General features: G+C 36.4%; 1 protein-coding gene across 3 annotated transcripts in view; it reads right to left on the bottom strand.

Annotated features, from left to right (window-relative positions):
- KCNH7 (potassium voltage-gated channel subfamily H member 7) overlaps nt 1–24,542 on the bottom strand; it is a gene marked incomplete at both ends in the record, with an annotated part of 403,917 nt that overhangs the window by 142,799 nt on the left and 236,576 nt on the right. The window lies entirely within an intron of this gene.

Genomic DNA, 24,542 nt, shown 5'->3' on the forward strand with positions numbered 1-24,542 from the left:
ATGATAGTTTTCTAAAAGTACAATTGTAGAATTAATAATGTACATTTTATTCAAATCATTTACAAATGAAATGTAGAAAGGGGTGAAACAGGTTACAGCTAACTACTACCACCCATCATTAAAGAGAACATCCAAGATCAAAGATTTAAAGAATACAGCCAAGGATATGACTGCCTCAAAATCTACAGAATTGTTGAAGATGACTTTTAGAACTGGATATGCCCTCAAAGCAATTTGCTCACATCTTTACCCTCTGAATATTTTCTTTAGTTAAGGTAATAGAAATCTCACAAGTTAGGGATTTGCTTTGATTCAGAAGTATTGCATTTAGTGTTGTGTAAGAGTTCTTAGTCATTTGGGCAATCATGTTTATTTTGATTGCTTCCTTTTCTAACAAGTAGCTGAAACAATCTTGAATCTTAAGGGTCATGGTTCATTGAAGAGGCAGAAACAGGTTTGGAGGAGGTGGGTGGATTTGGCATGAAATTTCAGAAGGAGATGTGTGCACATTACAGGATACCAGTAGGCTGGATACAAGGGTATGGGCAAAGCGGAATAATGTACCTGGGGACCCTAACACCTTGCAAGGCCAGTTGATGTTAGTATATGAAAATGGTGTCATATGTGTTATCTATTAAAAACAAAAGAAATATGAGAAAAACTCTTTCCTTTCCTCTCATCCTTGCATGTAGCTCTTGCTGCCAGAGCTGCTAACAAAGGCTATTGTTAGTAGACATCACAGACTGAGGGATTTTTGAGGATGGGTTTGGAAATCTAACTGTTACTTATTATTTTTAAGGAGTGGACATGTTCTAGTTTTTAATGGACTGATTTACAGCTTTTTCTAAATTAGGGATACTCATGTACTAGTTATGAATATATTTATCAAATATAGATAGCTTCCCAAATTTGAAATTTACTAGACCTTATTTATAATTAATTCTATATTTTCTATAAATATGGCCACAGTTTTACAAATGTTGGAAAGTGTTTTCAAGAATGACATGTTGCACCATCCCATTCTTAAGCTATAGCTTCAATTCATTTAGTAAAATAGTTAAGCTAGAGCACTTGTCATAGTATCCATGGTAACAAACAAGATGACTTTAATAAACAGAAAATAAGCAATTTAAGACTGTTCTATTAGAACTAAAAATAGAAGTGCTTCAGGCCAGGCATCACAACACAGACTGGCTAAACAGAGAGACTGAAGAGATGCTAGAAATAAACTCATTATACATTTTGCTAATTGAACCAAATACATATTGATTTTACCACTTAAAATGGTATTTCTTCGATCATTTAAAATATCTGTGAATTCAAATTTCTTACTTGTTTAAAATCTTTCAACATTTGAGGTTTACTTCTGATTATATAATAAAACATAAGGCATAGATTTTTAAAAAATCAAATCAAAGATGTAGGGATAAAGATCTATTAGGTTTGTAATTAGGCAGAATTATTTTGCTTTCATAAGAGGCAACATCATGTTTTTTAATATTAATGCTTGTAAATTGTCTAGTGTTAAAAATCATAATTTCATAATGCTTTATAAAAAAGTCCAGTTATATGCACTGGCTCCATAGCATGTTGAATAGTATAATTAATCTGGAATTTACTGCCCACTATCATTGTTTCCTGCATGTTCCTATTAAGCAATATATCTCCTCTAATGTCAAATGAAGACTCACATTTACATTTTTTATCTTTTAACTTTTGGATTTAATGTGTCCATAAATCTTGCATAACTTTCTGGAAAGCAGATATTGAAAGGAGATAAATGGAATTTAGAAGAGGAAGGGAATCAAACACATCTCAGAGAGCAAAAACATTTTTGCTTCTATAATTCTACAAACTCTAAGTATCTGGCAAGATACTACTTTTTTGAAGTAACATTATCCTAAAAAGTCATTACAATATTTTTCTTGAATGCAGTATCAGGGCCAAGAGAAATGGAAATACAATGCAGCAAACAATAATCGACAGTAAAGAAAAAATATACATTCAATAAAGCCTAAATAAGAGAATTAAACAAATCTAGAAATAAAAACTTCAGACCTTTGGAAAATAACTCTTGTATTCAAATGAAATTAATTATGCTTGTTATGAAGAGGCTTATTTACAATGACATTATGCAATGGTGATAAAATTACACATGCAATTATGTTAATATTAGTTAGATTCAGGTTCATTTCCATGTTTTGTCTCCTGAGAGCAAACATTCTCAAAGTGGGAATGACTGCTTAGGAGAAACAGTGCTCCTTTTAATAAAATGTCTAGAATGCTGATTTTTAATGGAGCCACAACTATGCAAACTCAGGGTAATCTGTGTAATTACTTCTTTATCACTAAATTGGTGGCATACTTCTAGTGGCATTTTAAGATAAAAAGGAAGGATTCCTCCCTTTGATTTGCTTTAAAGATGTTTTATTCTGTTTTATTCTTCTGTTTGTGTTAAGGCATTCTTATGGGCCCTGAAATCAATAAATGTTTACTGAGAACCTAAAATTGGGTAATCACTGCTCTGCATTTTCAGATGGTGATGAGGACAGCAGTGAAATAAAACAAGAACAACAAACACCAAAAACCACAAATCAAGAAAGGTCCTGCACTTATGGAACTTATATCTTACTGGGGAGATATAATAAACACTGAATTATCTAATATATAGTAAAAATAAGTACAATAAAGAAAAAGAAAGAAGAGTAAGGAGAGAAATAATAACAGTGGTAAGGGAATGCTTTTCTAAAATATATGCAAACACAGACGTGGGGAATTAATGAAATGAGCTATTTGGATAGAGTGTACCTGGCAGAGGAAAACTGCTAGTTCAAAAGTATTCAGCTAGAAGCATGGTTGTAAGCTCAAGGAACAGTGCGGAAGCCAGTATGACTAGTGCAGTGTGGTGGTTGTGGGTTATGATGAGTTTGGGAGAGCAGGTGAAGTTAAAGGAGAAATAGGGAGCCATACCATACAGAAGACCAATATGGATTTGAAACTTTCCTGAGTTAAGACATGAAGGCAGGGGAAGGTGTTTTGTAGACACTGACAAGCTGACTTCAAACTATTCCTGTCTCTTCTATGAGAAGAACAGCTTGCAGGGAAAGCCAGGATGGAAGCAGAGAAGAAAGAAAAATACTATAATAGTAATGGCAAGTGATGGGAGTGGTTTAGATGAGGATGATACTGTAGAAAGTGGTGAGAAGGGGTCTGTATGAGATATTTTGAAGGTAGAGTTTACAGTATTTACTGATATACTGGATGTGAGAGAATGAGGAGGGTCATAGACAAATCCAAATTTGGGGGTTGAGGAATGAGAAGAATGGAAATGCCATTTATTACCTGGCGAAGGCTGGGGGAGAAGGTGGATTTGAGCATTGTATAAATCCATAGGTTTAGGGCACTTTGTTATTTGTTATATAGGTGGAGATGTCTACAAGGCAACTTGATTCAGAGCAGTGAAGGATTAGGTCAAGTTAGAGGCTAGAATTTGAGAATCATTTAAGATTTGGATTATTTTAAAGACTGGATGAGATCATCTGGGAAACAAATATAGAGAACTTTGGACTTGAGCCCAGAGGCACCGCAGAATCAAAGACAAGAAGATTAAGAAAAAAAAAATGGCAAAGATTGTGGAATTGCAGATAGAGAGCTGTAAGAGCTCAGAGCCTGGAGCTAAGAGAAGGGAGTATTGCCAGTGGTGGACATGATCGATGGCAAAATCTGGCTGATGGGCACAATCAGAATTGAGAAAAAATCATGAAGTCCTATACCTCCTAAAGGAATATTTTGGTAGATGAATGTCTATGAAACTGCTTGGAATGTATTCAAGAGTGAATAAGAGTAGAGCGGGCATAATTATAGAAAATTCTTTTGAAGTAGTTTACTAAAGTGGTGAACAGAAATCTTAGGTGATAGTTGGAGATTTTGAAGTGATTATCAGATTTTGCATTTTTAGGTGAAAGATATTGTAGCATATATACATCACTATACGAGTACAGGCACACCTTGGGGATATTGCAGGTTTGATTCCAGATATTGCAGTATCATTCCACTAAAATACTACAAACATCACAATAAAGTGAATCACGTGAATTTTTAGGTTCCCCAGTGCATATAAGTCATGTTTATAAAACATAGCCTATTAAGCATGCAATAGTAGTATGTCTTTAAAAATGTACATACCTGAATTAAAAAAATATTTCATTGCCAAAAAATCCTAAGCATCATCTCAACCTTCGGGAATTGTAATCTTTTTGCTGGTTGAGGATCTTGCCTCAATGGTGGTAGCTGCTGACTAATCAGCGAGTGATCACTGAAGTTTGAGGGGTTGAGACAATTTCTTAAAATAATTTAGCAATGAAGTTTGGCACATCAATTGACTCTTCCTTTCAAAAAATATTTCTCTGTAACCTGTGATATTATTTGATAGCAATTTACCTGCAGTATAACTTCTTTCAAAATTGTAGTTAATCCTCTCAAACCCTGCTGCTACTTTACCTACTAAGTTTAGGTGATATTCTAAATCCTCTGATGTTATTTCAATAATGTTAACAGTATCTTTACCAGGAGTAGTTTCTGTTTCAAAAAGCACTTTCTTTGACTATCCATAACAAGCAACTGCTCATGTTTTAAGTTTTGTCATGAGATTACAGCAATTCCATCGTATCTTCAGGACCCACTTCTAATTCTAGTTCTTGCTAATTCTACCACATCAGCAGTTATTTTCTTCACTGAAGTCCAGAATCCCTCAAAGTCACCCAGGAGGGGTAGAATCAACTTCTTCCAAACTCCTCTTAACATGCATTTATTAATCTCCTTCCATGAATCACCAATGTCCTTAATGGCATTTACAATGGAGAATCCTTTCTAGGAGGCTTTCAATTGAGTTTATCCAGATCCATCAGAGCAATCACCATCTGGGTCAGCTGCAATCATATAAAAAGTATTTCTTAAGTAATGAGACTTGAAAGTTGAAATTATTCCTTGATTCATGGGCTGCAGAATGGATGTTGTGTTAGCAGGCATTAAAACAACATTAATCTCCTTGCACATCTCCATCAGAGCGCTTGGGTGATCAGGTACATTGTTAATGAGCAGTCCTATTTCAAAAAGAATCTTGTTATGAGCAGTAGGTCTTAACAGTAAGCTTAAAATATTCAGTAAACCGTATTGTAAACAGATTTGCTTCCACCGAGGTTTTGTTGTTCCATTTATAAAGCAAATGTAGTGTAGATTTAGCACAATTCTTAAGGACCCTTGGGTTTTCAGAATGGTAAGTGAGCATTGGCTTCACTTTAATGTCACCCCCTGCATTGGTCCTAATAAGAGTGTCAGCCTGTTCTTTGAAGAGTTGAAGCCAGGCATTGACTTCTCTAGCTGTGGAAGTCCTAGGTAATACCTTCTTTCAATATAAGGCTGCCTCTTCTATATTGGAAGTATGGTGTTTTTTATAGTCACTTCATCAATTAGGGGCTTCTGGATAACTTTCTGCAGCTTCTATTATCAGTACTTACTTCATCACCTTGCACTTTTATGTTATAGAGGTAACGTCTCTCCTTAAACCTCAAATGTTTCTTTTGCAGGTTTCTCAGTTCTCTTAGCCTTCAAAGAAATGAAGAGAGTTAGGGCCTTGCTCTGGTTTAGGCTTCAGCTTACATGAGTGCTATGCCAGGTTTAAACTCCTATCCAGGCCACTAAAACTTTCTTCATCTCAGGAATAAGGCTGTTTCCTTTTCTTATTTGTGTGTTCACTGGAGTAGCACTTTCAATTTTCTTCAACAATTTTTTCTTTGTATTCACAACTTGATTCAAGAGATCCAGCTTTTGGACCATGTCATCGTTCAACATGCCTTTCACATTAGGCTTAATAAAATTTCCAGCTTCTGAGTTAAAGTGAGAGATGTGTCACTCATCCTTTGACTTGTGGGGTTATCAATTTTCCCAATTTCAATATCATTGTGTTTCAGGGTACAGGGAGGCCAGGGGAGTGGCAGAGAAATGGGAGATTGGCTGGTTGGTGGAGCAATCAGAACACACACAGCATTAATCAGTAGTAGATTATGTTTGTTTTATATTAGCATGGTTTGTGGTGCTTTCAAATAATTACAGCAGTAACATCAAGGATCATTGATCACAGACAACTGTAACACATATAATAATAATGAAAATGTTTGAAGTGTTGCAAGAATTATCAAAACAGCACAGTGACACAACGTGAGCATAGGCTATTGGGAAAATGGTGCCAAATGACTTGCAGGGTCATCACAGACTTTCAATTTGTAAAAAAATAAAATAAAATGAAGTAGATTACTACCTAGAGATTAATTTTCTTTCAAATAATTATATAAACTCCCACCATTTAGTAAGACTCACTAAAAGTCTAACTCTCAAGACAGTATTTTTTTTTGTTTGTTTTTTAAGATTTATTTTTATTTATTTATTTATTTTATTTATTTATACAAGCACTGGGTACAGTCAGAAGCGCGGGAGGGTGAGAGAATTCACCAGAGCCAGAGCGGGGAGCAGAGCAGGCAGAAGGACCGAAGTACACTGCTGAGGGGAGCAGCGGGCGGCAGGAGAGGTCTGCGCGCCATGCGGGACCCTCTTCCAGTGGCCTGGGAGCAGCCGGGGATTGAACAGGCGCTGTGCAGGCTGGGGGCAGCTTCACAACCCAGCGCTCAACCGCTGCACCACCGGGGAAGCCCAAGACAGTATTTTTTTTGAACTTCTTTTTTCTCTTAGCTAAGCACAACTTACTTGTGAATTAATTTTCCATGTGCATAGTGTCTGTAGCATATCGCTTGTTGCTTGAGATTGCCTGCTCTTCAGACTGTCTAAAACTGAATCTTAGTTCTTTACCTGATGAGTGAATCTTAGGTGATTTACTATGTCAAAGTTGAACTTGGTTTACTCATCTGCAAAATGGAGATAATCGCTATTTCATAGAATTGTTCTGTAAGCCAAGTGACTTAATGTCTGTGTATGAGAGTATGAGAATAGGATTCTCCTTATCTCAATTTTCACATAAATGATATGCTAATATATTACATATCATGAAAAGAAAATGACCCCTTCCATACCATCCATTCATATTTATACAGCAAATAGCACAGAACATTTATATCAAGGATGCAAAACAGTAACAGAGTAGAGAGGAGAGTGGTGGCAGAGGATTGAGGAAGAAATTTCTTTGGAGAGTATTGGCCATTGCTGTGAGTTTCTTTCCTTTTTACCCTTAGCATCTGCTAACCTCAAATTTTGAAGCACTGCTCCCCACTGTGAAGGTATTTGGAGACAGAGTATCCAAAAAGTAATCAATGTTAAGTGAGATGATGAGAGGATCCTAATCGGGTAGGACTAGTGACTAATGTCCATATAAGAAGAGGACGAAACCCCAGAAGTCTGTACCCACAGGGGAAAAAGACCAGTGAGAAGATGCCATCTGCAGGCCAAAGGAAAGTTTTCACAAGAAACCAGCACTTCCAGACCCTTGATTTAGGACTTCAAGCCTCCAGAACTGTGAGAAAATAGATTTTTGCTATTTAAGTCACTCTCTGGTTACTTCTGGTAGCCGCAGCTGACTTAGACAGTCCCTGAGGCTGAAGCATTCCAGGGCCAACAGCCAGTGTGTTAAATTAGATTCAGCTGAGGGAAAAGTGGTAGGAGATCTAGGTCAGAGAGGGGGAGCTGGAGGGAGTGGGGATAGTGAGTGGCAGGAGAAGAATTTGGTGGGTACAGCAATGATGGGTTCATGAGGGAAAGCCAGTGGTTGGATTGAGAAAAGGCAATGATAGGCTCTTGCTGCTCTAAGCCATGGATATGTGAAACACTTTGTAATTTTGTTAAGCAACTGGTTTTTATTAGACTAAGACTATTTGGGGACATGTAATGAATGAGCTGGGAAGTGATGGATGAGCTTGAACAGTAAGATGTCTTATGGTCTTCTATGTTCTTGGGATTCAGTCTTTTGATGTGGAGATGAAGTAAATTATTTTAGGCACAAGAGTACCTTCAGAGGAAATATTTCAGCACACAGACTTAGGACATGGGCTGTTCTGGGTACTGGTAATATCTTAGAGCAGAAATGTTCAAAAGATATGGTAACTATTTAAGTGAAGAAACATGAGGCACATTCAGAAAACTGACTTATTAACTCATATCACATCATATCAACAAGAATAAAATGAGTGGCCAGTTTGAGCATCAGTGGTGTGCTTGGCCTTGTGGTTTGAGTCAAATTCGATTGCTTTGAGAGGTAAGTATTCTAGTGCTTGCCCATTTCTCTTATTTTGCTAGTAACTTAACTCAGTCTATGGGAATCTAGTGAAAGTAAATAGGAAGAACACAGCTTAGGTAATAAAAACACATTATAAAGAGACATTATTAATAAAAGGACTGAGCTAGCAAAAAAAAAAAAAAGCTGGCCTAGTCACGTATAAAACAAAAGTTATAAAGAAACCACTGAAACATAGTAATCACTGACATATATAGATTGCATAAAATTGCCAAGACAATGAAATCACAACCATTATATACACGTTTAGATAATTGTAGTTGATGGAGTAACAGAGTACTAGAAATACCATTTCAGAATTTCCACGAGAAATTCTACAGACTTGCTTTTTATTTGAAAAATGAACTCACCTCATATATACAAATCTGGTTGTCAAGTTTATATTCTGGGTGGTGGTATTAGCACTGTCTGAGATGTCAACATCAAGGATGATTTATTTATAATTAATTTTTTGAAATAATTGTTAATACTCAGAAGATGGTAAGGCAGTGTCAGTGAGTGGTAGATGCCATAGATATGTAGCTTTATGTGGTCCCTGCAATTGGACAGACCTGACTCTGGTATAATTTGTGGAGTGACCTTAGGCAGGTTGTTTTATTTTCCCAAGACTCAGATACCTCATGTGTAAAATGGAGAAAGGAAGAAGAATACCACACTTCATTGTGATTGATACCAGGAAGGAGAAATTAGATAATACATGTGAAGTCATTATCATAGAGCCTTGTGTATAAAAAGTGAGCAATAAATGACTGTTATTATTATTAAAACTGGGGTAGGAAAATCAGTTTCTCAACTTGAAGTTGGTGGTTAAACTTCCTTGAAATGTTTCATGATAAAATCGAGCCACTCAACTCTTAAGGGGCTTCAGAGACGAACTCGTCAAGTTAATCCCCTTGTCTTCAGATGAGAACATACATCAAACAGCAATTTGAACTGGAAATTGGCTTAGTAAAGGGAAGACTCTTTTCTCATCTAATGTCTTAAAATATGTCTTTTTAACTTTCTAGTGGCAAAGACTTTGGTTTATTTCCTATATTTCTCTTGTCCCTGTATACCTTCCTATTGCCTTTTAAAAAATATACTATATAATAGATAACTTTTATGATAGCAGACCTCAGCCTCTTCTGGCAAGCTCCATTGTCAGTGAAATTTGGTGTATAGTGGAAATGTGTAGAACAATCTTTATTTCTGGAATTGGTCCAGGAGTACTATGATCAGTATTTGAAAGTGTAAGAAGAGTAATAATGGCAGCTAACCTTTATTGGGTGCCAGCCACAATTCTAATGGCTTCAAATCATTAATATCATTTGCATCTTCACGAAAAACACTGAACTGTATTGTGTACCCTACTTTTTTCAAACACAACTTCAGAAAGGGAGAAAAGTAAATATCAAAAGTCACCTAGATGCTTCTAGGAAAGGCAAGAACCACGGGAAACAAAGGGCTGGGGAAGGAGAAGAAAGACAGTGCCAAAGTCCCTGCTCCTGAGTTTTGGTTGTGGTCTGAGCACTCAGCCATACAACTAAAATAGCATTGTCAAACCCCAGAAATCTGACTGTAGAACTGAGGTTACCAGAGAGGGAGGAGTAGAGGCAGAGAACAAAATTAGGTTCCCTCCTAATTGGACAGACCTGACACTGCCCAATTCCTCTATGGTGGAGGAATATGTCTCGGTGGTGGGTGTGGTGTGGCAACATCACCTGAAGGGGGAGATCCTATACCTCTAAAGCACATACAATGTTGTAAACCAATGCTACCTCAATAACAAATAATTGTCACATATGTCTTGTAGCAAGGATATCTTTATAAATTAGCTCTAACTTGAAAGGTAAACACTAGATAAAATGATAGAGTATTTCAAATCCTAGGTCCAGTTCCTGCTATCTGACAAAGATCAGGCTTCAGAGCATAAAGTCTTCATTCAATAATCCATTACTGCTATTCTGTACTACAAATTGCACAAGATGATTTTCACATCTGCAAGAAAATATTTTCACCTGTGTATCCTCAGGAATCTTTCCTCTTCATTTCCAAATGTAGGCATATGTGAACTTAAATTATTTGTCACTCTTACTCTTTCCCATTGACACAGTCTGTTAACATTTATGCTCAGGTGTTAGACTCCCTTCAGACATTGAACTTAATTATTGAAAAAAACAAGTGCAGCTATTTTTCCATACTTGATAAACTACTACACATTATTTGTGAATTGAAATTAGAAAAACTCTTACACCTTGTCTGACTCATAACCAGCCTGCTTTTTAAGATACACTATTGTGAGTACCCACTCCCCAAATCTGGTTTTAGTTTAATTTTGGAGCTTTTTGGATTGCATTAGCATTACGGACCATATGAATATCACAGCAAGAAAGAGTGGATTTACAGTACTCTACTCAGTGTCCTGGCAAAACAAATCTACATTGTATTCAGGGACTTTGGGGTGTGATTGTGACAATTTTTAAAAAATATTTATTTATGCATACAAGAGTTGGGGTGCAGGCCAGAGTTGCTGGGGGAGGGGCGAGAGGATTCACCAGAGACAGAATGGAGAACAGAATAGGCGGATTAACTGAAATACACTGCTGTGGGGAGCAGCAGGAGAGACAGGAGATGTCTCCTGCACCCTGTGGGTAGCTCCCTGGTGGGGAATTTAACTAGTGCTGCAATGGCTGTGGACCACTTCATAGTGCTTTGTCTTAACCACTTGTGCCACAAGGGAAGCCTGATTGTAACAATTTTTAATACTCTGTGGCTTTAATATACAGGTAAATATTTGATTAGTTGGTTCAATTTTTTTTCACAAGACACATATATTCAGGTTATCAAGTAACATGTGTATGTTACTAAAGCCCACCCAACTAAACTGCTATTTGTTCAATAAAATTGCATTACCACTGAATAGACTGGGCTGATTAAGAATATAAGCATATCTGTCCATCACCCTGGTATGAATACACTACTGTCAAGGTCAAACACAAGGAGAATTCCAAGGTCCACCACAAATGGGTGGATGTTATTGCTACCTGAGTCTGTACGTGATCACATACTTGGTATGTTCTATTCATGGAGTATGTGACATGAAAAGGAATTTGCAACTTTGGAGCAAGAACAAAAGTCATGAAAAATTGGAGTCTGTTTCATATTGTGGAATGAGTAAAATATGCTTTAAGTTAATCAAACTTAACAAGAATGTCTTTGGTATTTACTGTGTACAAGGCATAGCACAAGAAATGCAGGGGTTACAAACATGAATGAAACAGTGGCTTTTTATCAACTCTGCTGCTGGAGTGTGCTGGAGTGCCTGAGAAGAGCACAGGGATGTAGGAGTTTGATGAAGAAAGCAGCATTTAGTCTGGGTATTAGCAATTGTAGTAAGGAGGAGTTGGGAGTGGAAGCACCTCAGGGTGAGGGCAAAGTATGGGCAATGATGGAGCACGGTGACTCTAGGGCAGAGTGACCAGAGTGTGACCTCTCTGAGGGAAAATAATGTACTTACCTGGAATTTCTACTTTTGGTGGCCACACAATAATAGGTACTATTATTAAACAACTGCTGTTAACATCATCTGCTAACATTCTTGGTATTACTTAATCCTCTTAAGAACCTTAGTAAAGTAACACAGTAGATATCCCCACTTTAGTGAAGAGGACTTTGAGGCACAGAGAACACCAATAACTTCCCCCAAGCCAAACAGCTAATTTGTGGGAGTGTGAGGATTCCTATCTACATGACTGAACACAGGCCACTGTCTTCACACCACACAATAAGGCTTTCCCCTGCTTGTCTGTGAGTGATACAAATAACCCAGTTACACGAGCTCTAAAGGGTTCAACTTCAGCACATTTTCAAGAATCTTAGAGCTTCTCTCTATTTCACCCAACCCGGAAAGACATGTTTTGAAATAACAAACAAATCATTGAAAGAGGCTCAGGTCTTTTCTTTGAGTCTTTCATCATGAAAATAGATCTTGAGGGGTTCAAATTAAGCTTCCTATATAGTCACATCTGGGACAAAAGTGATAGAAGAAAAGATGAGATTGAATGTATTTTCCCATGTCAGTTTGCCCTTTCACCGTCTCACAAAAATTCCTATCCTGTTTGATGATTGTAACTTGGGGATTTTTATTTCAATTATTTAAATGCCCAGACTATTTTTTATAGGATAGCAAGGGAAACAGAATGTCTGGGAAACTAGTGACAGCAGGGCTCCTTCTCTGCATTGGTGGTTTTAGTGGGTAACACCCTTTTTAGGCTTTGACACCAGGCTTAGGGGCATGTGGCTACTACAGATGTTCCTGCTCTTGCAGGCTGCCAGAGGCATGGGCCTACCGCAGATGCCTGATGACACGGACTGCTTAGCAATGGCTCATCTTGCTCTGGATATATTTTTCCAAATAGAGTTGCACAGCAAGAGGGAGAGATGATTAATTTTACATTCACCCAGGTCACATTTATTATTACCTTTATGTTTTTCCTACACCAGGATTCATGATATAACCTAGTGCTTCTTCAAATTAATAGAGTGGTGCCTGCTATGGTCCAGTTGTATACTGAGACCAAAGAGAGAGATGCAGAATGGACACAGTGAGGTTTGTACACACAGCAATACACACTTATTCAAGGGGCAGAATGTACTCTCTGTGTCCATGAGAAGTACTGTATTGTAGTGGTTAAGCTAAAAGTCTCTGCATCAGCCTGTCAGGGGTTAATTCCTGGATCTGCCACATTTAGAGTTTGATTTACTAAACTGCTATGAAATTCAATTTCCCCATCTGTAATATAGGGATGAAAATTCTAAACTTCATGAAGCAATTGGGAGGATTAAATCAACCATTATCTGCAAAAAGTTTAAAACATGGCTTTGCATATTGAAAAAGTGCTAGTTATTATTATTACAAAGGAATTATTAAATGATAATTTTGATTTTTGTAGTCAATAAGTCATTGGCTGAAAGATAAAGTCAAACATTATTTTAATTTGGGGGGAGGGGACAAAATGTACTTGCAGTATATCCATTTCTCTTGTGAGCATCAAACTTCCCTCCAACACCCCACATTTCCAGTCCTTTGGCCTTTAACCATAGAGTTGCTTCCCCAGACCTTGCCAACACCCCACATTTCCAGTCCTTTGGCCTTTAACCGTAGAGTTGCTTCCCCAGACCTTGCCACTTGCTCTAAATGTCTTATTGCTTCTGAAAATTTACTAGTTTATACACTTATCTAAGGGTCTTTCTTAATTGTTTGGTGACAGAGATACACAGAGCTTGATTTTCAGCTAAGAGAATTAACCCCAACTCTGGTGTTTGAAATATTTTCAGATAAATTCTATGTTCATTTGGTTCTACCTATGACTACAAATATGTTGGACTTAAAACTGAGGTCAATTCCATCAGTTTATGGTTAAACATTGAGCTTCTCTAAGCATGAACTTGCATTTAAATACAAATGGAGGCTGATCAGTTACTCTGTGTCAACATGTTACCTCTGAGATAATCTAAGAGAGGAGAGAGCTTCTTAAAAATAAAGCTCCTTTATCAGAGAAGGTTATATAAAGATGGAAATTTCATGCACTATGGCAAATCAATTGGAAAGATATATTGATAGCAATGGAGATTTTTTATCTTCCTTCAATGACAACTAAAAAAAAATGCTAGAATGAACACACTTGTGAGGTTTTGATAGACACTATAAACCACTAGCAAGTTTGATCTATCATATATTTAAGAAAAAGAGATTAGAACTTTTAGATGAAAATAATTTCATATCCCTTATTGTAAATGCAAATTAACTGGGAAAAAGGAAGCAGGCAATGATACATGGCATTAATGCTAACAAGAACGAGCAAAGAGCCAGATTTTTGTCATTTAGCATCATCACTGGGAAAATATAGTAAGAAAGTCCTGTACCAAAACCCAACTGACAAGTAGAAACTGAATTTATTTCACTGATATTCTTTACAATGCTGCTCCTTCTAAAAACTACAGCTGAGAAATAACCAGCATATCAAAGTGTCTCCCTGTGAATTTTATGGAAAGCTTCCCAGAGAGGTGACATGAAGTTGCATCTTAATGGAAAATGCATAAATAGTTCCAAACTCATTTCCTAAACCAAGGTGTGATATGGGATGCTTGGCAAATATATATAGGCAGTGAATGGTATATCAGAGCCTGCTGAATGAAAATAACTCAACAATGGCATATGCTACTCCTAATCTACATGCTCACTAGGAAAGCATTGAGATGGGGTGCAGGTGGTGTTGGAATTTCTGCTGGGTTTTTGCAGTTTGCCCTTCTATCTTCGTTCCCCATTCTTCTGCTCAGAATGCAAGAAGATGCTGAAATAACCCTCTTACTCTATGATTTCAGTTGGGCTTCAGTCAGTGGGAATTTCCAGCAATTGATTGGAGGTAAGGAGGTGAGTAATGGAGCACTTATTCCCTAGATTCCAGATCTATAGTTCAGTGGACTGGCTGCATCCTTCACTGAATTGATAGTTCCATTTAGCTCAAACTATATACCTCTGTCTCAGAGTTCCAGTGATTGTCGCTTCCTCTGCTTGTTCTTTTTTTTAATAAATTTTATTTTTATATTCCCCATACAATTGCAACCCCCTTATTTTGACTCCAATCCCTCCCCTCCCTGCCCCCCACCCCCCATAGAGCATCTCTGGTTCATATTTTTTTGTTGATTTTGATTTTCACTTTCTTATAGTTATTCATTTTCCTGGTTTAAGTTTAAGTTTTATTTAAGTTTTCTACATTCCTGCTATGAGTGAGACCATCCAGTATTTTTCTTTTTCTTTCTGGCTTATTTCGCTGAGCATGATCCCTTCCAGCGCCATCCATGTTGCTGCAAATTGCATGTGTTTATTTTTTTTGAATGCTGAGTAATATTCCATAGTGTATATGTACCACATCTTTTTGATCCAGGCATCTATTTTTGGGCATTTGGTTTGTTTCCAAAGCTTAGCTATTGTAAACAGTGCTGCTATAAACATAGGGGTGCAGGTGCTCTTTAGAGTTGATGTTTCTGTGTCTTTGGGTAAATACCTAGGAGTGGAATTGCTGGATCATATGGAAGCTCTATGTTTAGTAGGTCCAGAAATCTCCACACAGCTTTCCATAGTGGTTGGACCAGTTTGCACTCCCACCAACAGTGCAGAAGAGTACCTTTTTTCCCACACCCTCGCCAACATTTGTTGTTGCTAGTTTTTTTAATATGTGCCGTTCTCACTGATGTAAGATGGTATCTCATGGTGGTTTTCATTTGCATTTCCCTGATTACAAGTGATGTTGAGCATTTTTTCATATGCCTGTTGACCATTTGCATTTCCTCTTCAGAGAAGTTTCTTTTTAGCTCTTCTGCCCATTTTTTGACAGGATTATTTTCTTTGTTGTTGAGTCTCATCAGCTCTTTGCAGATTTTTGTGATCAGTCCTTTATCATAAGTGTTGTGTGCAAAAATGTTCTCCCAGTCCGTGGGGTTTCTATTTGTTTTTGTTATTGTCTCTATTGCTGTGCAGAAGCTCTTTAATTTGATGTAATCCCAGTTGTTGATCTTTGCCTTCACTATCACTGCTTTGGGTGATGTGTCTGTAAAGATGTCTTTGATGTGCATATCATGTAGTGTTTCGCCTATGTTTCCTTCTATGTATTTTATGGTTTCAGGTCTTATGTCTAGTTCTTTAATTCCTTTTTGAGTTGATTTTTGTGTATGGTCATCTGCTTGTCTCTTTTAATGGCTCTGTACTATTATTAAGCCGGGATACTGTAGTCTTTCCTGTTGTTGCTATCTTCACTTTTATAAATTGTTCTTCCATTAACTCTTCCATTAACAGATAATCCAAATGAACCAATTTGAGTATTTTAAAAAATATTTAGTTCCTGATTCATAAAGTATACAAGCATTACTGGACAAATATGTGGTAAGTAGACATTCCGTATTTAAAGGATAAAAATGCAGTACAACAGTAGGGTAGTGAGAATGAGTTAATATGTTAGACAAGACAACAGGAATTTAAAAAATTAGGCCAGATAATAATACAGCACTATATTTATGTCCTCATATAGATTACAGAAATCTTAAATGAGACAAAATGTAGTGTCAGGTATTTGAATAAGATAAATTACTTTCTGAGATTAAATTCCTTTAGAACTTCAAGGGATATGAAATATAATATATTTAGCTCTAAATGGTGATAAGAAGAATGGCAAATTACTAAGTGGTAAAAGCATGACTGGATTCAACATTTTGGTAAAAGGAGGGAAACTAAAATTATCCATCAGAAGGGGAATGCTTAATGAGAGAAAACAAAACAAAGAAAGAACAAAGGCTGATGGAAGATTTAATTTTTTTAAATCATTCATTAATACCCCAGGGGAAATCTTTAAGCCATTTAAAAGCATCATGATGTATTTCTAAATAAATAGCTTGATCACAAATCCTGTACTACTAAATGGCAAAACTGCACACTTAAAATAATAGAACAAATCAACAAAAAATTAAGACATTTTCATAATTAACAAATCATGAAAGAGAATCAGGGAACTAGCAAGAGTTGAAGGTCAAGTGTAAAATATACCAAAAATAATTTTAAAGGCAATTGAAAAGAATTTTTAAGCCATCCATTAAGTTAAATAAGTTCATTAAGTTAAATGATATCAGGCCCAAACCTCTGATCTGCTGAACTGTGAGTCAATAAACAAACAAGCATTATTTTAAGTTGTTAATTTGTGGTTATTTTATCCCACAGCTAATACACAGCAAAACTACTTCTAGAATTTGCCTTATCTAACTTTTTTTTTTTAAGATTTATTTATTTATGTATACAAAAGCTGGGGTATAGGCCAGAGATGCGGAGGATGAGAGGATTCAACAGAGACAGAGTGGGGAACAGAACAGGCAAGACTGACTGAAATACACTGCTGAGAGGAGCAGCAGGCAAGTCAGGAGAGGTCTGCTGCACCATGTGGGTGGCTCCCTGGCCGGCCAGGTATTGAACTTGTGCTGCAGAGGCTGTGGATTGCTTCACAGTGCGGTGCTTAAACCCTTGTGCCTCCAGGGAGGCCCTGTCTTATCTAACTTTTTTTTTTTTTTCCAAAGTTTGGGAGATTAAACAGTAAAATAACAGGAAGATTTTGCATATAGTAAAAATTTGACCTGTAGTGAATATACTGCATGGAGGTTGAATTACTTTGGCTATAATAATGCAGATTTTTCAGTGTGAGCCTAAGGAACGGCTTTTAGGAAAAATTGATAAAGAATATTTGCAAGATGGTGGATAGGTCTCAATCAGTAATTATGATTCACTGAAGAGCAACGATGACCATTTTTATTGTTCCCTGTAAACATGGATTCAACATGCTACTGTTGAGAAGATCAGCAATATTTCTAAGCATCCTCAGGAAAAGTATTTGAAAGTAATTAGAAAAAACAGCCTTAAAAAAAAGTGTTGTTAATCCTTTTCCAGGATAGAAAGATTTAAAGTTCTAAACTAGGTATCAGGAAATGCATAAGTGATAGATAATGTCTCCAATGAGCAATTAAGTGAGCAAGAGGCTAGACTTTCTGAGAAACACATTTCACTAATATGCCCTTTACCTGAAGAATTAGAGAATAAGGAATTATTCTCATATTTTATATATTTTATATATATTGAAAAAAAGGGACTGCACAGAAATGGTGTTGGTAACAATTTGATATTTCAGTGACTGGGATGAGAGTGTGCTTCTACATTGCCCTTTCCAGAAGTTTCTTTCCATGTCTGGGAATTTAGATTAGTATAATAGCACTCCTGATTCCTTTCTATTCCTTTGGCCAGCTGGTGCTTGGAGGGGAGGGTAAATTACCTAGTTGGTGACAGTGGGATTACATTGGGCATGACTGACTTAATTCCATCGTTTTACCTCTTAAGGATAAGTCTGACCCAGGAGAACACATTTTCTCCTCTTCATGTGTCTAACTGGGTAGACAAGATGGTTTTACTTTGGCATTAACATGAGGAAACCTAGAGGTCCCCCAAATATAAGCCATAAACTCTTTTGTTGAGTAATAAAGATGATGTTTTGCTCCAGAAAACTTCACATGTTATTTTTCTATTAGCTTCAAGTTTGGAATGTGGTAGACAATGAAGAGCTTTTCATTAGTTTCCCCCAAAGGTCCTAATGAATATGAGTAGAAAAAAGTAGCTCTTTCAAATGTTACAAAAAGTCTAAAAATTGAAACTAAAGCATGATTTCATTCAAAATTAATGGCATATTAGAGAAATTTGTTATTCAAGGAGTTACACAGTGCGAAGTTGCAAAGGGCTTGAAAAAGAGTTTAATTAATCATTTTTGGACATTTAGGAAGGACTGTAGTTTGAGGAATATTCCTACTTTTATTAGGTAGCAGAGGGCTATTGTATTATTTTGCATAGTATCCCTGGTATATTTTGATTTGCTTCCCATTTATTCATGCAACAGTCAAAATCCATGTGGTTTTCTTCATTAGTCAAAGAAATTTCCAACATTGGAAAGATCTCTCATGTCAATATGTAAAGCATAAAAATCACCTTACATTATGCCTCAATGTAAAAGATTTGCCATTTTGGGGCCTCCCTGGTGGTGCAAGGGGTTAAGCACAGCACTATGAAGCTATCCACAGCCGCTGCAGCATGAGCTTGATCCCCGGCCAGGGAGCTACACACATGGCGCAGCAGACCTCTCCTGACTCACCCGCTGCTCCCCTCAACAGTGTACTTTGGTCTATCTGCCTGTTCTGTTCCCTGCTCTGTCTCTGGTGAATCCTCTCACCCCGCCCCCCCCCACACCGCTGGCCTGTACCCCAGTTCTTATATGCATAAATAAATAAATCTTTAAAAAAAAAGATTTGCCATCCTAGTTCTCTTTTGTACTTTTCCTAATTCACTACTAACTTTATAACTTATGTTTTTAATCCCTAAATTCTTGATAGAGTGTGATTTTTATATTTTATGATTCTTCAAGGAGTTATTATGAGAACTTTAATCAGTGGAAAAGTTGACAAGGCGTCATTAACCTTTTAAACACAAAACTTCCTAACAAGACAGTGAAAAAGAAGATCTAAAAGAAAGACCCTGACTAATTGGCCTTGTTAGCCATCTCATTCTCATAGTTTCCTGGACCCAGGAATGAGAAAGAAGTATTCTACTTTCACATACAAAATGCAACAAAAAACTTTTTTATTTTCTTATTGGCAGGGATTTAAGTAGTGAAGACCAGTGTACTGGACAATTCCAAAGAACATTATCCTTTCATCTGATACTCCTCAGTGCAAAGGTTTCCTCACTTTATTATATTGTAGTATATGACAGTCTAACTCATGGGATTATATCACCTATATATAAATTAACTTCCCATTTTGAACATAAAATGAAGTTACACCAATTTTTTTATTGTTGTTTACTGAAACCACCTAACCCATCTGTGCACAAAGGTTTTAATTTAATTTTAATAATTAAATTAACTTCCTATATCAGAAACTATATGGCTATGATTCATGCTGGGGTTACACGTGTGAAGTAACTATATTGTCTGCATTTGCTACACACCCCAGGTGCACTCGATGTTTAGGGAATATTGGATTAGCTGTAACTTAGGGATTCTAGCCTTAAGAAACAATTCACTTTATCCTTGATATATCTATAAAGATAGTCAAATCACTATTACACAAAACAATAAATGGAAGTTATAGTTTACTCTACACACTTTGTACCAATGTGAAAGAATTCAGCTGGAATGAAAGCTTATGCAGAAATCCTGAGGGAAATGAGTATGGGTGAGAATTACAAAGAGAGATAGAATATATGATCATATTTGTGTCTTAGAACTTAAAACACTGTGAATAGTTGTGTAACAAGTATTCCTAATTAGTCACACTCTTCCATATCAAACATTACGTATTTAGCTACTTTAATGCAAAGAAAATTACTATGGATTCTTCATCACAACTGAGCTCATTGGGGGTGTATTAGTTTTTTTTTGCTGCTATAAAAAATCACTACAAACTAAGGATCCTAAAACAGCGTAAATTTATTATCTTACTGTCTGGAGGTCAGAAATCCAAAGTGAATTGGCAGGCTCAATTCTTTCTGAATATTGATAAAGCAAAATACATGTGTAGTTGTTAAATGAAATAAGGCATATTTCTATTTACAGAAAGTCCTCACTCAACCTAGGTTCTCTGAAACTGCAACTTTCAGTGACATGATATATACTGAAAACGATCTTATAAATTAATTGATATAAACAAAAGTTAAGTTCTTAGGTATATATATAGAGGATATAATTTAAGCAATCATTTGCATTCATTCATTCATTCATCCACTTTCCAACCTACTTATTTCAGATCAGGTTCTTGGGTGCCTAGAGATTATACTGGCAGCTTAGGGTGCAAGGTGGGAACCAACCCTGGGCAGGACTCTCTTCCACCACAGTATGCATTCACACATACCCACACTCATGCTAACTAGGACAATTGAGACACACAGTAAAGCTAGGATGTACATCTTTGGGATGTAGAAGAAAAATAATGTATCCAAAGAAAACCTATGCAGAAATGGAGAGAGTAGTAAACCCATATGGACAGTGGCCTTAGCCTGGCATTCTAATAAACAATGTTGATCAAAAGCATATTAGTTGAGGACCTACTGTATTATTATAATAACATGATTTAATGAAGAATTTAAAACAACTTTAAACTGGACATTTATGGTTCCATATGCTTTTGCAAAACAAATGTATACATGCAATTATATATGCTTAGACTATACAGTCTAGAAGGAAATATGCAACAAACTGCCACCTTATATAAGGTTCAGCTCTAAATGCTTTGTATGTATCACTTATATAATCTTCAGTGTCTATGAATAGTTATTATTATCTTGATTTTTATAGATGAAACAAAATCACAAAGATGAAATAACTGGCTAAAGATGCTTATTTAACACAATCTTTGGGAAGTGAATATTCAGATAACTTATCTTTACATTGTTCTGTTATAGATGCTAAAATTCTCAACAATAAGTGTGTATCATTTTCAAAATTATGGAAGGGAATAAATGTATTATTCATTTGGGAAAAAATGATCCCTGTAAAAGAGGAAATCAATTACAAACAGATGATTGCAATTTACCTGACATGAGACTTTATTTAAAATGTAATAAAACTAATACTTGGAAGCCTATTTTACGAAGGCTTCAAAATCCATTACTCTTGAAAATAAATTTGAATTACATCCCCAAATCCCCACACAAATAAATGCATTAAAAAATCAATGATTTTTTTTTAGTTTTTGCCTGTAAATTCTATCATTTCCTAAAAATTAATTTTCACAGTAAGCTGTAAAACATGTGGAATAATATCTTCATTTAAAATTAATTTACAGAATTTTAAAAGCACATAGCATCAATATAATAAACCCCCTAAGGTTTTGTTTAAAAACCACATTGGTTTTAGTCAAATCATGTTAATGGATTCACAGAAAGAAACAAAGGACAAATATTTTTGGAAAAGTCATGTACTGCATTGATTTGTGTGTTCTGATTATCTGTTTCTATGTAACAATTACCCCAACAATTAGTATTTGAAAACGATAATTTATTGTTATTATGTATGGTGCCATAGATTAAGTGCTGAACTGGGTGGCTCTAGTTTAGTGGCTGCACTGGACTGTAAATGCATAATGGCTACTTTACAAGGTTGACAGCTGAAACTGGATGATTGTTGTGAGTAAAAGTAGAGTGATTGACTGGACTGTTTACATATGCCTCCTTCAAATGACTTGTGTTTTTTTATAGAAGGTTGCTTTGGTTTCTACAAGAAGTATTCCAAGAAAGCATGTTCAATTCAGAGCTCTACAATCATTGGAAACCAGAAGCTGCCAGGTCTATTAAGGGCTAAGCACAGAGCAAGCATAGCATCACTTCTTTCATATTCTTTTCATCAAAGTGGTCACAGGGTTCACCTATATTCAAGGGGATAGAAAAACAGAATCACCCTCTTGATGGAATGTTGGTAAGAAATGGGAGATAGGGGCCACATTGGTAAACTCTCTTTGGAAAATACAGCATTCTCCAGTTGATTAAAAGGCAACTTTCAGACTTCAAAAAATGTATTTCATTTAAAAAAGTTATGACATTGACAGAGAAGGGTGAACTTCTTGGATACCTGAGCCTGGTTTCCACTGGTGATTGCTTCCCAATTGGTAGTGATTCTTGGGAAGACATACTTTCTATATAATTGTGGTAATATCATACATCTTTGTACCCTAAGAAATTTCATGCATATTTTCTGTTTTGAGATGACATCAAACTCATTTTATGGATCAGGAATCTGAAGGCTAAATAAGCTATGATATCCTTAAAGTCCCATAGCTAGTAATAGGGGTATAATAGAGGTCTCCCGTGTTCATCACCTTACCCTTTGCATCAGAATTCCTTTAGAGGCTTTCATCAACAAAATTATTTGCAAATTAGATGAAGAAACATAAATTAAAAGTGACAGTGGGCAAGAGTGTATAGAGACATATGATTTTGAGCAAACTACTTGATCATTTTAACCTGGAAAAGAAATAACATGGAGATAATATTACCTACTTTGTGTAATTGTTGGGAAAAAAATTGGGAACTTGCAATTAAGTCAAGGAGACTGTTTTTTACTCCTAGTATAGCAATTTTATTATGGTAATTATAATTAATATTAATATTAAATATTATTAGAAAATATATAGTAGAAAATATATGGGGTCAAATTCAGTTTTTATTTTTCTTTTAATTGATAAAATGTTGTCATAATGTTTAATAGTTGAAAATCACTTGATGAAAATACATTTCTGATATTAAAGTTGCTTAAAAACCACTGTTGAACCATATTAATTACCATTAATTACCTTGGAAGACTATAAAAAGGCAATTTTCCTATCTTAGTAACCTATCCTAAAATTTTTTTTTTCTTTTGCCACTATTAAATATAAACTAAAGCTACCATCGGTTGTCTGTCACTCTGCTCCTAGATTCTTCTTTATTCCAGAATGGAGGTTTAAAGGGGCTATTCTTTTTTTTTTTTTTTTTTTTTTAAAGATTTATTTATTTATTTATGCAAGCACTGGGTACAGTCAGAAGCGCGGGAGGGCGAGAGAATTCACCAGAGCCAGAGCGGGGAGCAGAGCAGGCAGAAGGACCGAAGTACACTGCTGAGGGGAGCAGCGGGTGGCAGGAGAGGTCTGCGCGCCATGTGGGACCCTCCTCCGGTGGCCGGGGAGCAGCCGGGGATCGAACCGGCACTGCAGAGGCTGCGGGCAGCTTCGCAACCCAGCGCTCAACCGCTGCGCCACCGGGGAGGCCCTCTTTTTTTTTTTTTTTTTTTTTTTTGAAGTGAACAATTTTATTTTATTTTTTTAATTCTAATTTTATTTTTATATTCCTCATACAATTGCAACCCCCTTATTTTGACCCCAATCCCTCCTTTCCCAGCCCCTCAACCCCTGTAGAATGTCTCTGGTTCTCTTAAGCCAGAGTTCCGGGAAAATGCAATGGCTGAATCACATAATGGCTCTTGCAACTTTTGCCAAAATGTGGTGTATTTGCAATTTACAGTAACACTCGTATTTCATTAGCCCAAGACATATCGTATTATTATTTTCTAAAGATTTATTTCATTTATGTATACAAGAACTGGGGTATAGGCCAGAGGTGCAGGGGGTGAGAGGATTCACCAGAGTCAGGGTGAGGAGCAGAACAAGCAGATCTTCTGAAATACACTGCTGAGGGGAGCAGCGTGACATAAGAGGGGTCTCCTGTGCCATGTGGGTTAGCTTTATGTCTGGGATCGAACTCATGCCACAGTGGCTGAGGGTAGCCTGTTAACTCTGAGACTTTAACCCCTGTACCACCAGGGAGGCCCAACATATTGTATTATTAATTCCAAAATCACAGTGGCAGGATGCTCAATTCTCTTATAGTCATAGTCGGTGATTGAATTATTAGTAACACTAAAACAGTATTATAGTCCATGTGATTGCTAAGCTGACATATCTGAAAAAAAATTAAACATTTATGACTCAGTGCCTATAGCACAACTTCACATACTGTAAGTTCTTCTTAAATATTAATGGGTGAATTCATGATATAGTGTAACATGTAGGAAACCCTTGCACTGTCATACTTTATTTCCTTCATGCTCCAAATTAAAGAAGTAATGAATAAATTTAAATTTCTAACCTAGATGTGCAT

Source organism: Talpa europaea, assembly GCF_964194135.1.
Source record: "Talpa europaea genome assembly, chromosome: 1".
Taxonomy (NCBI): domain Eukaryota; kingdom Metazoa; phylum Chordata; class Mammalia; order Eulipotyphla; family Talpidae; genus Talpa; species Talpa europaea.